Source organism: Manis javanica, chromosome 4 (assembly GCF_040802235.1).
Source record: "Manis javanica isolate MJ-LG chromosome 4, MJ_LKY, whole genome shotgun sequence".
NCBI classification, from domain to species: Eukaryota; Metazoa; Chordata; class Mammalia; order Pholidota; family Manidae; genus Manis; species Manis javanica.
In genome coordinates, this window is record NC_133159.1 from 134910364 (window position 1) to 134922232 (window position 11869).

An 11869-nucleotide genomic window follows, 5' to 3' on the forward strand; every position below is an offset into this window, starting at 1 on the left:
GGTCACTGCAGATAGAAGGAATAGCAGGAAGCAAGGAAAAGAATATTGGAAAGTTCAGAATGGCCAATGGGAGGCAGAGCAGAAAACCAAGCCAGAGTAGGTTGGGACCAGTGTGAGAAAGACCTCACACACCCTGCCAAAGATGTGGTTTTTAGCCAGCCAGTCATTTCCAGTCTCAGGCCCTTGAGTTCTGAGGCACTATCAGAAGTAAAGAGAATAAGCAATCTATTTGCATGTGTGTGTGTGAAGACATGTCTCTTTTCTGCTTAGTCTGTGAGACAAGGGTAAATACATACTGGCTTACACACATTCTCTCCCACAGGTGGGACTGCTTGTTAATGGAAGACTTTATGAATATAGTGCATCCGTTTTATAGAATTTTCTATATTTCCAAGTGCCACAGACTGATGTAATAATCTGCAGCCTAGATGTTCATGTCCTAGGTAACAGATGTGGTCATTCATGTGCCCAGAGGCACACTGGCAGAAATCAGTGATTAAAGTTCAAGTTCTCTTCTTACTTCAAGGCCCTTGGTGTCCTTTTGGTCCCATAAACCACAGCTCCCTCTGTGTGCTTCCTGTAATATGTTTAGAAGATTGGAGGTGGGGAGCAGGCGGTGTGGAGGAGCTGGTATAAACTGGCAGGATACCCTGAGAACCCAGAAGGCTCTGAGTGTCCTTAATGGTCCAGGGCCACATTGGCAGGCACCTTCCAGCCACCTTATCAGGTGGAGGACCTAGGAATCCTCCCTCTTGTCTTCCTTAAATGCATCTCTCCAGTTTGCTTTGGAGATATAAGCAGCCCAGGATATTTTTGTAAATGCTCTCACTCCTTATGAAGTAGATTCAGGTGAGATGGGTGCTGGTGGGGGAGTACTGACCCCTGACCTTCCTTACTCTGAAACCCCAGGAGTCCTGGCACAGCTGGAGTTCTCCATTGTTTTTCTTTTTCTCCCCAACTTGCCTTTTTAAAAAAAAAAAAAAAAGATTGTTTTTAGAACAGTTTAATTAATTTACAGAAAAACTGAGCAGATCATAAAGAGTTCCTATGCCCACCCCCATCCCACACACAGTATCCCCTATTATTAACATTTGGCATTAGTATGGTACATTTGTTACAAGTAATGAACACTGATATCAATACATTATTTACAAAAGTTGGTAGTGTATTCAGATTTCCTTAGTTTTTGCCTAATATCCTTTTTACATCCCAGGATCCCATCTGAGATAACATTTACATTTAGTTGTCATATCTTCTTAGGCTCCACTTAGCTATGACAGTTTCTCACTTTCCTTATTTTTGATGACCTTGACGGTTTTGAGAAGCACTTGTCAGGTATGTTATAGGAGACCTTGTGAGCTGGGGACTGTGAGTGCTGTAGAGTGGAAGAACACTCTTGGGTCAGTGCAGGACCCACAGCTCACTACAAGACAATCACAAATGACACATAATCCAAACACAAAGCAGGTTATTCCTAGGGAACAGCCAGTTCGATGGACTGGATAAAAGCCACATAAAGTTGCTTACCCCGAGAATGGGGACAGTCTGCTCCCCTATGAATGTCAAGTGGAGCATCCCAGATGAAGCAGATGATAACCTTCATATGCAAGACATGTGGGACTGGCTTTGTGATGACTGGAATATTCACCTGCTGAATATGCCTGCTACCCAAATCATGGTAAATGCTGTGACCCGTGAGGTACCTTTTACATGGGAACCCCATATAACCTTACTGTTGCAAAAGCAAGGGACAGTTCTGGAAGCCTTATCACATTTGTGGTCTCATCTTCCCCTCGTGGGTCTTAACAGATGCTAATTAACACATTAGGTTAACTCATGAGAAAAGGGGGAAAGGCACAGAGAGTTTAGGAACTGGTTTAAGTAGGGCAGAAATTTTTAAATGGTTAATAAGAAATAAGGTGATTAAAGCAAATATTGATAGTAGTGAAACAAAGGGGAAGCAGAAAGGGGAGAGTCACCCAACTCATCCCAGCAGGGTGGAACTCTTTAGATGGTTAAGAAATGGGATGAGGAAAACAGACATTCACGGGGTTAAAACAAAGGTTTAGTTCCGCCCTATGAAAGGTTGGGTGGGCCATTCTGGTCCCCCAGTGTTAAAGGGCCCTAAACAAGTCCACTGTATTTACCCCAGTTTGGAGAAATTTTAAAAGCCAGAGGCAGAGATTGCAAGAAGCCTGACCAGCAAGGCCCTGGGGCAGTGGTTACATAGGTTAATCAAGGTAAAATTGACCAAAGGGCCAGGCTGCTCCACCCCTCACTGGGGACCCCAAAGCCTTTTTCACCTTAGTGGGTAAAATGGTCAGGGAGTGGGGAAGAGACATTTCTGGGTCTCCTTTACAGGATCATGCTGCCTGGGGAATGCCAGGAGGAAAGAATCACAAACAGGGACTCTCTTCTCCCCAGAACTGACTTTGGAACAGTGAGAGCTGCTGCTGGATTCTGTTGTCACTGGGACAGTGCCCTATAAACAGCTCTTGATTGACCAAGAAAGAGCTGCTTGGCTTGTGAATGGCAGTTCCACGAATGAATGGACAGCATGCTGTTGAAAGGCCACCACTCTGATGCAACAAGGGTCACAGGACCAGGGCAGCAACTCTTAGGGTGGGAAGCAAGGATGATTCCCAAGCAGAAAACTAACTATATTTCTAAACCTTATGTTAGAATGCCTAAGGGCCAGATCTTGCAAAATTGGGGTTAATAACCAATTCAGCTCTATTTGCCTTGTGGTAAAAATACCCACCAGTTCTGCAGCGGTATAACCTTACTCTGTGTGAAGGGGAGTAGACCCAGGGGGAGGCACCTGCTTGACTAGTATTGCTGCCTGCAGTTTAGACCAGCACAGGGGCCAAAACCAATTTCCCTTTCTAAGGTGGGAAAGCTTAGCATAAATAGAAAGGAGGAGGAATAGTGGCTGAGAATAAGGGAATGAGTAAATGGTTATGTAATGAGGGAAATGCAGTATCACATTAACACCTCGAAAGAGGCTCAGAGCAAGAGGTGATATTGCCTCTTACACAACTATACCACATGCCTGAACAGGTAAAGCCATATATTGCTGAGACCACTCCTGCTTTTGGAACCTAATCAGAATGAAAACCTGCAAACCTGAGTAGCCTCACACTGGGAGACATTTTCATTGATATAATGACAAAGTGGACTAATTATTAGTGACTAAATGGGATTCTAGTAAGGTGACACATCTGGTGTCAGGAGTATTACAAGTAAAGAAAACTGTTCTCTTTTATCCTCCATTTGTTACTTTAATCAATTATATATATATATATATATATATATATATACACACACATATATACACACACACATATATATATATGTATATTATATATCAGCATGGGCTTGTGAATATTTAATTTATATTTTAGGTTATAACCTAATACCAATTCACTTATTTTTTGGCTCAAATTGTCCCAGTTTTGACTATTATGAACTTTTTCAGTTGGCCTCTGTACCCCTTTGACATATCCCTAGCGACATGGAGTTCTGGAGTGTTTGGCAGCGGGTAGGAGGTACTGCCTTACTCTCTGGTGCTACAAGATTCTCACAGCTCATTTTGCATTATTTCCTGTCTCAGTCCTAGAATCAGCCATTTCCCCAAGGAGTCCTGCTTCCTTTTATTGGGGAATGGTATTAGCGCAGAACTAAGCTCAGCCCATACTAAAGAAGTCTCTTTCCCCTACCAGAGTAGTACTGAATAAAAAATTTTTAAATCTGTCTTTACAGCTTTGTTTTTCTGTGACATTTTCCAGAAATGTTCCTGGTGAGATGGATTCTTGGGATAGGAGCCTCACAACCAAAGGCCTCCGGGGCTCAGAGTTAAAAAGCAGCCCACAAAGGCAGTAGATAGGGCAACCATTCAGCTGTCAGCCGACAAGGCCTGGATCTAGTCACACAAAATGGTTTTCCCCTGGGGAGGCAGGGGGGTCCTGGAGAGGCAGGAGGCTTCCTATAGAGATGGCAGCATGAGTCAACAACTAATACAGGAAGAAACTCATCTTTGAGTTCCAGAAACAGCCTGGGGCGATTAGGTGTAGACACAATCAATTAACATTCTTAACTGAAGTGCAAAGAGGGACCCAGCTCCCTCAGGGGTACATCACTTAATTACACATGGTGTGGGAAGGAGCTCTGCAAACAGAATCACAAGTGTGTAGGCCCCAGCTTCCCTGGGCTTGGAATGAACAGTTGAACAGAAATGGCCCAGATGCGAGTAACAGATCACACATTCAGACCTTGTGTAATTACTTCTGTGCATTTTCTCATAGGTACCATTATTGTCCCCATTTCACTGGTAAGGGAACCAAGGTTTGGAAGAGCTAAGCTTATCTACCCAAGATCACAGAGCTGATAGAGTAGGTCCACATTGCAAGGCAAGCGGTCTCTAGGGCTGGCTCCTACCCTACCAAGACACTGCCTGGTGCTGGGGCAGCCCTGAAACTGTGTCGGCTCCCACATCTCCCCTGAAGGTCAGCGAGAGGGGACATGAGTCCATTCCTCATAAAGCCTCTTCAACCTCCTGGTTCCAGCTTCCTGCTCCACTGGCAGAGCACCCTCCTGGGCTTTCCTGACACCCAGGCAGTGGGGGCCTGAAGGAGGCCATGGTCCTGGCAGAGGCGGTCTGCTCAGGGCTACCTGGTGAATGACAGGTGTTGTTTTAATGCTCCCATAGTTACATATATACTCCAGGAATACCCACCACTAGCCAAGGCTGGTATATATTCACTGGGTCACTGCTTGCAAGGCAGAGTCCTTCAGAAAACACCCCTTGGTACTGGGGTTTGGCAGTGTGGCCCTGACAAGGTGTTACTCTCATTACCTTCTGAAAATTGCATACAAAGTTCTAAAAATCCATGTTTTCAGAAACAAACATCATTCGTCAGGATCAGCTAGGAGCTGAGAATGTCTTATCACTGATACTATACCCAGGCCATTTTGACTAGAGACATAAATACAAAGCTTTTAGCGAAGTTTAAAGCAAAGCAGAACAAAACCAAACACAACACTATATGCACTGGGAAATACATTAAATGTTTTTCAAATAATAACTGACTTAATCCTCTCAACAATCCTAGGATGTAAGTACTCATTATCACGACTATTTAAAAGACAACAAAACTGAGACACAGAAAACTGAAGTCATTGCCCAAGGTAATATAGCAAATAAGTTAGCAGCAGTCGGATTCAAACCCAAGCAGTCTAGGTCCAGAGCCATGCAAGTAACCAGAACACAACACAGCCTACCAAAGGGCGGGCGGGCAGCTGGGTGGCCTCCCCTGAGTGCCCGCTGGCTTCCTCCCCATTAGCCTTTGGTCTCCAAGCCCCTGGCATTTTCACTGTCGATTTCTCCCTCAGAACCGCAGCTCCAGCATGGTTCTGGCCCAGGACTGGAAGGCGTGTGCTTATAAATGATAAAAATGGGAGGTGGTGGGGATGGGTTCCAGTCAGAGGCAGACCCTTGGGCCCTCTCACCATTTTCTAAGCTGTGTGTGTGTCTGTGTGTTTGTCTGCTCCGGTGGCTCACACACCAGGAAGTCACCTGGCAAGCCCAGTTTCAGGTGGAGAAGAGCAAGTGGGAAAGGAAAGCCATGGCTTTCAGGGACTTGCGGGGAAGGCAGAGGACAAAGGATCCTTACGAGTTTGCTTGGGCTGCCACAGCGAAGTGCCACTGAATGGGGGGCTTGAACAGCAGAAATTTATTTCCCACAGTTCTTCAGTGCAGAAGTCTGAGATCAAGGTGCCAGTGGGGTTGGTTTCTGAATGAAGACTTCTCTTCTACAGGAGAAGATATCTCTACAAATGTAAATTTCCTTTACACACAGTGAAAGGCTATTTCCTTTTACCCGCCTAGGTTCAGTGGCTGGGAACTGTGAATCAAACTGACAGCAGACAGAGTAGCAAGAGAAAACTAGTCTTAATTACATACACATCAGAGTTCACAAAGAAGAAAATGTGACCTGCGGAGGGGGCTTAGGTCATTGAGGCTTACATACCATTTTAGGCTCAACAACGGAAAAGGGATTTTGGACTTCTGGGCAGGGAGGCAAGCTCTGGGAAAATGACCAGCAGGTATGGTGAACAAAGGCAGTTTAGTAAGGTGGGTGATGCAGATTTAAGCCAGTGCCTGCTCTGAATTAAGACTTCTCTTCTGCAGGAAAGAGAGATGTCTGTACAAATGTAGATTTCCTTTCCTTGCGGGGGAAACATTATCTTTAGAGTTTTTCCTGTGTCTGCAGATTCTCAATGGCCTTTCACTCATAATAATCCATATTCCAAAGAGGCATATTTTGGGATGGCATATCTGGTAGCCTTCCGAATGAAGGCAGGGCATCTGCCGCAAGGGTTCCAGCAGGGGAGGGAACAGTTAAGTACACAGACCTAAGCGGAGACATCTGGGCAGGCTGGAGGAACAGCAGGGAGGTCAGCGGTGCTGAAGGGGAGGGAGGCAGGGGGCAGCAGGTGTTAGCAAACCGTTCACACTGCTCTGCACTTCACTCCCTCCCCGTGAACATTTTCAAACATCCTCTTGGCCTTTGTCCCAAATCAGCCTCAATCAAGCTGCCTCATTCTGTTTCAGAAGCTCCCAGGTAGTCTGCCACATGGATATAGTGCAATTTATTCAACTGGTTGTAGGGTGTTTCTTTTATTTTCTTTTTCAAATACCATGAGGTGTGAAGTGAAAATCAGGAAGCAGTTGGAGTGGGGTATAAAATGAAAAATAAAGGGCAAGGTTGCTCCTCACAGTTGCAAAGCCCAGGGCAAGAGCAGAAACAGAGGCCCACATACCATAGGTCTAAATATTAAAGGTTATAAAGTAAATTGATACACTGCTAAATAAAATATGCACTGCCTTCCTACTTGACAAACAGACCTTCATAACACTCTGGACGGCTAGATTTAAATTTAGAACCACAGGGTCTTTGGGGTTCTGCAGCCAGCCCATGGCCTGCCCTTCCCACTGCAGTTCCATCCTCCACTGAGAAGGCCCTTGAATACACAGGTCTGGACACCTCAGCCTGCCCTGTCAAGTTTCCATCTATGCTGCCCTTGGCATAGGACTCCCCAGGAAGATGGACTCAGGAAAGAGGCCCACACAGGCTCTACAAACAAGATGGGACCATTTGGGCAAGAAATTCCAAGGTGACTAGTACTCCGATTGTGGGCTAGAAGTGACACGGGAGTGCGTAGGCGCTGGATAGGCAGGACCCCTTGATTCCACAGACTTGCTCCCCTTTACAGGGGATCCAGCTGGGAAGAGTCAAAGCAGGGTCCTGTGAAGCACAAGGCTCAGGTCCCACTTGCCCAAGTCTAAAGCTGGTGCTGCTGAAGAGTGGACACTGCCTTTCTACCTCAAGGGAAAAGTTGAAGCATGGGGAAAAGTAGGACAGAGCAGAGCTGGAGCCAGCAGCCCAGCCAGCTGGAGGGACTGAACAGGTAGCAGGAGGAGACAAAGCCACAAGCTCCATCCAAGGCATGCGCAGGTCAGTACTGGCCAAAAGGGAAAACTTGATGCTTACAGAGAAAGAACCCTCAGCTCTTGCCTGCTCGTAACAGTGACAACCACTCAGACCACAGAGAGAAAGTATAAACAAGGAAACTGAAACAAATAATGAAAATACTCTCATCTTCTCTGTTGGTCAGTGAACATCACATGTAAAGTTGATTGCTCTCCTGAAAGACATGTAGAATGGGGAATATGGATTCCAGGCTCAGCTTGGTGGTTAATTAGTATTAAGAGGTGAAACAAGTTACTTTTCATCTTTCTGTTTGTTTCTTCCTCTATCAGATAAGGACTTAACTGCCAAATCTCTCTCTACTTGCAAGAGATTTTTATAATTATTCAAAAAATATATGCCTCTGCTGGATGTGAATTTTCTCTTTCAATACTGACTGGCTGGCTCAACATAACCTTGATGCAACCTTCACTAAAACTGGCGATAGAAATGGTCAAGCTGCCTCCTGCCAGATGAACATCCAGGCAGAGAGGACCAGCTGAGAGGGAAGACAGGCCAGCTTTTCTTGGAAAAGGAGGGCAGCCAGTTTTTCCAAGCACCTGGAAAGGCCACCTGGAAAACAAACCCCAGACATCCCCACTAGCAGGGAGTCATTTGCACAAAGGACCTCTGTCACTTACTTAGCTCCTATAGACAAAAGCAGTCCGGCAAGGAGCAGACTCCAAGCACTCACTACCTGCAGAGCTGTGCTGGACCCATTAGGGAGCTTGCCAGTGAATGAAATGAGAACACACACACAAGGTCTTCACAGAGCAACTGTCCACACGCCTGTGTGTGGATCCACATGTCGCGACCCTTCAAGGACCGAAGCAACACGTCCAAGGTCTTGATTCTTCTCTAGGCTTTATTGTCTAATCTCTCACGGTGGTTACAGCAGTTGTCGGGCAGCTCCTCTCCCTCCCGGTGGGCTCCCTTATATTCAGTCACCCAACCAATCCGGGACAGTATCATGCGTGACCTTTAAGCGGATAGGTGTCACGCGCCACTCTAAGTGGGCAGCACGAGCTGTGCACGGGTACGGAAGTCTGCTGGGCCAATCCCCAACAGGGAAGAGGGGAAAGGGTGGTGAGCAGGTGTCCAGCTAGAGTGGGGCTCAGCCTCGGCCGTAGGCCGGGCCCCCACATCTCCCCCTTTATTGTTTTATAACCAAAGGGCTGTCGGGATCATGCCTGTCTTAGGTCGTCCGGAGTCTGCGGCATTCTTACCCGTCCTCAGGCAACAGACAGCTTAGGTCTGTGCCCTGTCTTAGGTTGATATGCGCAGCTCCCGATCTTACCCGTCCTTGACTACTGATCCAGCATATTAAGCCATACTCTAGGGGAGATGCCTTCCTCTAGTGCTGCCATGGCCTGCAACAGGACCTTCCATTCTCCCCGTTGCTGTTTATGTAACAGACTTCCCTCCCAAGCAGGAGAGGCCCACAATTAGCAATACCAGTAATACACCCTCATATACGCAGCCCACAGACACAACCTCCCCCAAGAGGTCCAATTGTTCTTGAAGAAGGTTCATGCGTTGGTTGACCAAGGCCATCCCATTCTTAAAATGGCCATTGATGACGTTCTGCGCTGTCATTGCCGAGGCAGTGGCCTGGGACAGACCATTCAGTGTCTCTGCCGTAGGAATGGTGATAGTCAGCACGGCGGTGGCTGCAGCTGCAGCTCGGCTCCGCCGTCGCCTGCTGTAGGATCCACAGCAGGAGCAGAAGCAGTGCGATCATCTTGTACCTCTGCTCCGGGGTTTTCCACTCTGCGTATCAGACGTTCAGGCACCCAAACGGGGTTCTGCTGGTCCTGTGGAAAAACACAAACTGAGCCTCGGGTCCAGATTATCACTGGGTCCGGGCCTTTCCATGTTCCTTCCAACACATCCTTCCACAAAACTTGAGGCATGTGTTTTGGATTGGATTGTTGGCCGTGCCACTCTGCTGCACTGCGGCCATTTTTGTCCAGTGTTCTAAAATCTTCTCCTATTCCCCCTTTTTGTTTATATAAGGCATTCTTGAGGGTGAGGTGGGTGCGTTCCACCATACCCTGACCCTGAGGGTTGTCTCTAGCTCCCTGCTGCTCTCATGACACAAAAGGATGTCATCCATATAATGATAGATGATTATCAGGGGAAACTGTTTCCTGACAGTTTGTAAGGCCTTCTTTACATACACATGGTGGGGCTATTAGCCATGCCCTGTGGCAATAAACCTTTGACAGTCTCTGAGGTGAAGCGGGATGGAGAAGAAACAGTCTTTGATACTTTTTCCTAATTACAAAAATAGGTGTGTTCCATGGCGAGGTAGAGGGCTGGAGGTGACCAGCTGCTATCTGTTCTTGTACCAAAGTGTGGGCTGCTTCCTTCTTTTCTTTGGTGAGGGGCCACCGAGGTACCCACACGGGCCTTTTTGACTGCCATGTTATTTCTATAGGCTGTTTTCCCTCAGTGGCCCCGAAGAAAAACCCAATCCTGGTCCTCCGGGCCCTTTGGGCGGTCTCCCTGCTAAAAGGATTGGTTGTTCTGTCCCTTGGAGATCCTTCCCTAGTCCTCTAGTGCCCACGTACCCCTGTTTTTTCATTATGGCATTAGACAGCTCACTGTAAAGAGTCTCTGTGGTTAGTTTAACTCTGCTATTAAACCTGTTCTCTAGCTCATCCCCCGAAAGTTCCCCGTCTTCATCCTCGTCATATGGCAGTCCCTGTTCAGATCCCCCTTCCGGTGCCTTTGCGGAGGCACGCTCTTCTCGTACTTCCTCTAATATTTCCTCCCCCTCTTGGATGGCCTCCCAGCAGCTTGGCTTCTGTCCCTTCAGGCAATTTTTTACTCGACCCCAAATAGGGATTGTCCCTGGTGGAAAGGGCTGGTGATTTTTCCTTCATCTAAGAACCATGGGGCATGATTCTCTATAGTGTTCAGGAATGCCCTGGCAGTCTTCGTTTTAAGGGGCTCCCTCTTGTCTAAGGAGTGCTTTCAGAGGTTCCTCGGCCCTAACCCTAGAGGCCTCCGTCCCCATCCTCTCTCTAAAGGGGCAAGTATCCTAGTTATGATTTAGTTGGACTACGTCGCTAATTCCACAAACCTTTTGATTTCGTCGCCACTCTGCGAACCTTTTGATTTCGTCGCCACTCTGCGAACCTTTTGATTTCGTCGCTGCTCTGCGAACCTTTACTGGCGCCTCCTCATTCCATATATTATAATAAACAATGTCACAAACACTAACAGGACACACACATTACACATAAACACCCACCGCAACTGCCTGCTGTCTGCCCTGCCACGTATACTTTCAGTTTACTCGCCGATCCACTCACCCTCCTCGGTTCCCTCTCACTGTCTGGCCAGCTGACTGAACGGCGTCCAGCGACGTTCATCGGCAGGCACCAGGGTCAGCGGATCAGGTCACGACGAGGTTTAGCAATTCCCGGGGTTCGGCACCACTTGTCGCGACCCTTCAAGGACCGAAGCAACACGCCCAAGATCTTGATTCTTCTCTAGGCTTTATTGTCTAATCTCTCACGGCGGTTACAGCAGTTGTCAGGCAGCTCCTCTCCCTCCCGGCGGGCTCCCTTATATTCAGTCACCCAACCAATCCGGGACAGTATCATGCGTGACCTTTAAGCGGATAGGTGTCACGCGCCACTCTAAGGGGCAGCACGAGCTGTGCACGGGTACGGAAGTCTGCTGGGCCAATCCCCAACAGGGAAGAGGGGAAAGGGTGGTGAGCAGGTGTCCAGCTAGAGTGGGGCTCAGCCTCGGCCGTAGGCCGGGCCCCCACATCCACACTGTCATCGCTGAGCATAAGAGCACCAGACTTTACAGATCTGATGTAATCCCCATCAAAATCCCAGCAGCCAATTTTGAAAAAAATTGACAAGATAATTTGAAAATGTATAGGGCATAGCAAAGGCTCTAGGCTAGTCAAAACAATCTTCAAACTGAATAAAGTTAGAGGACTTATGCCACCAAACATCAAGATTTACTATAAAGCTACAATAATCAGGTTGGTGTGGTATTGGTGTAAGGAGAGACAAGCAGATTGGTGGAACAGAAGAGAATCCAGAAATAGATTCACATATATACAGTTTATTGATTTTCTATGAAAGTGTCAATTTAGGTCAATGGGGAAAGAATTGTCTTTTCAATGAAGTTTGCTGGAATGACTGGAAATCCATTTGAAAAAAAAGACTCTTGACCCTTATGTGACTTTATTCACAAAATTAATGTGAGATGGATCATGGACCTAACCTTAAACCCCAGAACCATAAACCTTCTTGAAGAAAACTATTTTTGTGACGTAGGTGTAGGGAAAAATTTGTTAGGCAGGATACAAA

The 11869-nt window shown here is 47.0% G+C and overlaps 1 long non-coding RNA gene across 1 annotated transcript; it reads right to left on the reverse strand.

Annotated features, from left to right (window-relative positions):
- Positions 1 to 8376: 8376 nt before the first annotated feature.
- Positions 8377 to 11302, reverse strand: LOC140849059 (uncharacterized). Its single transcript, XR_012130546.1, has 2 exons — positions 10850 to 11302; positions 8377 to 9343 (listed from the first exon to the last, which is right to left on the reverse strand). It is a non-coding gene; the product is annotated as an uncharacterized lncRNA (long non-coding RNA).
- Positions 11303 to 11869: the final 567 nt, after the last annotated feature.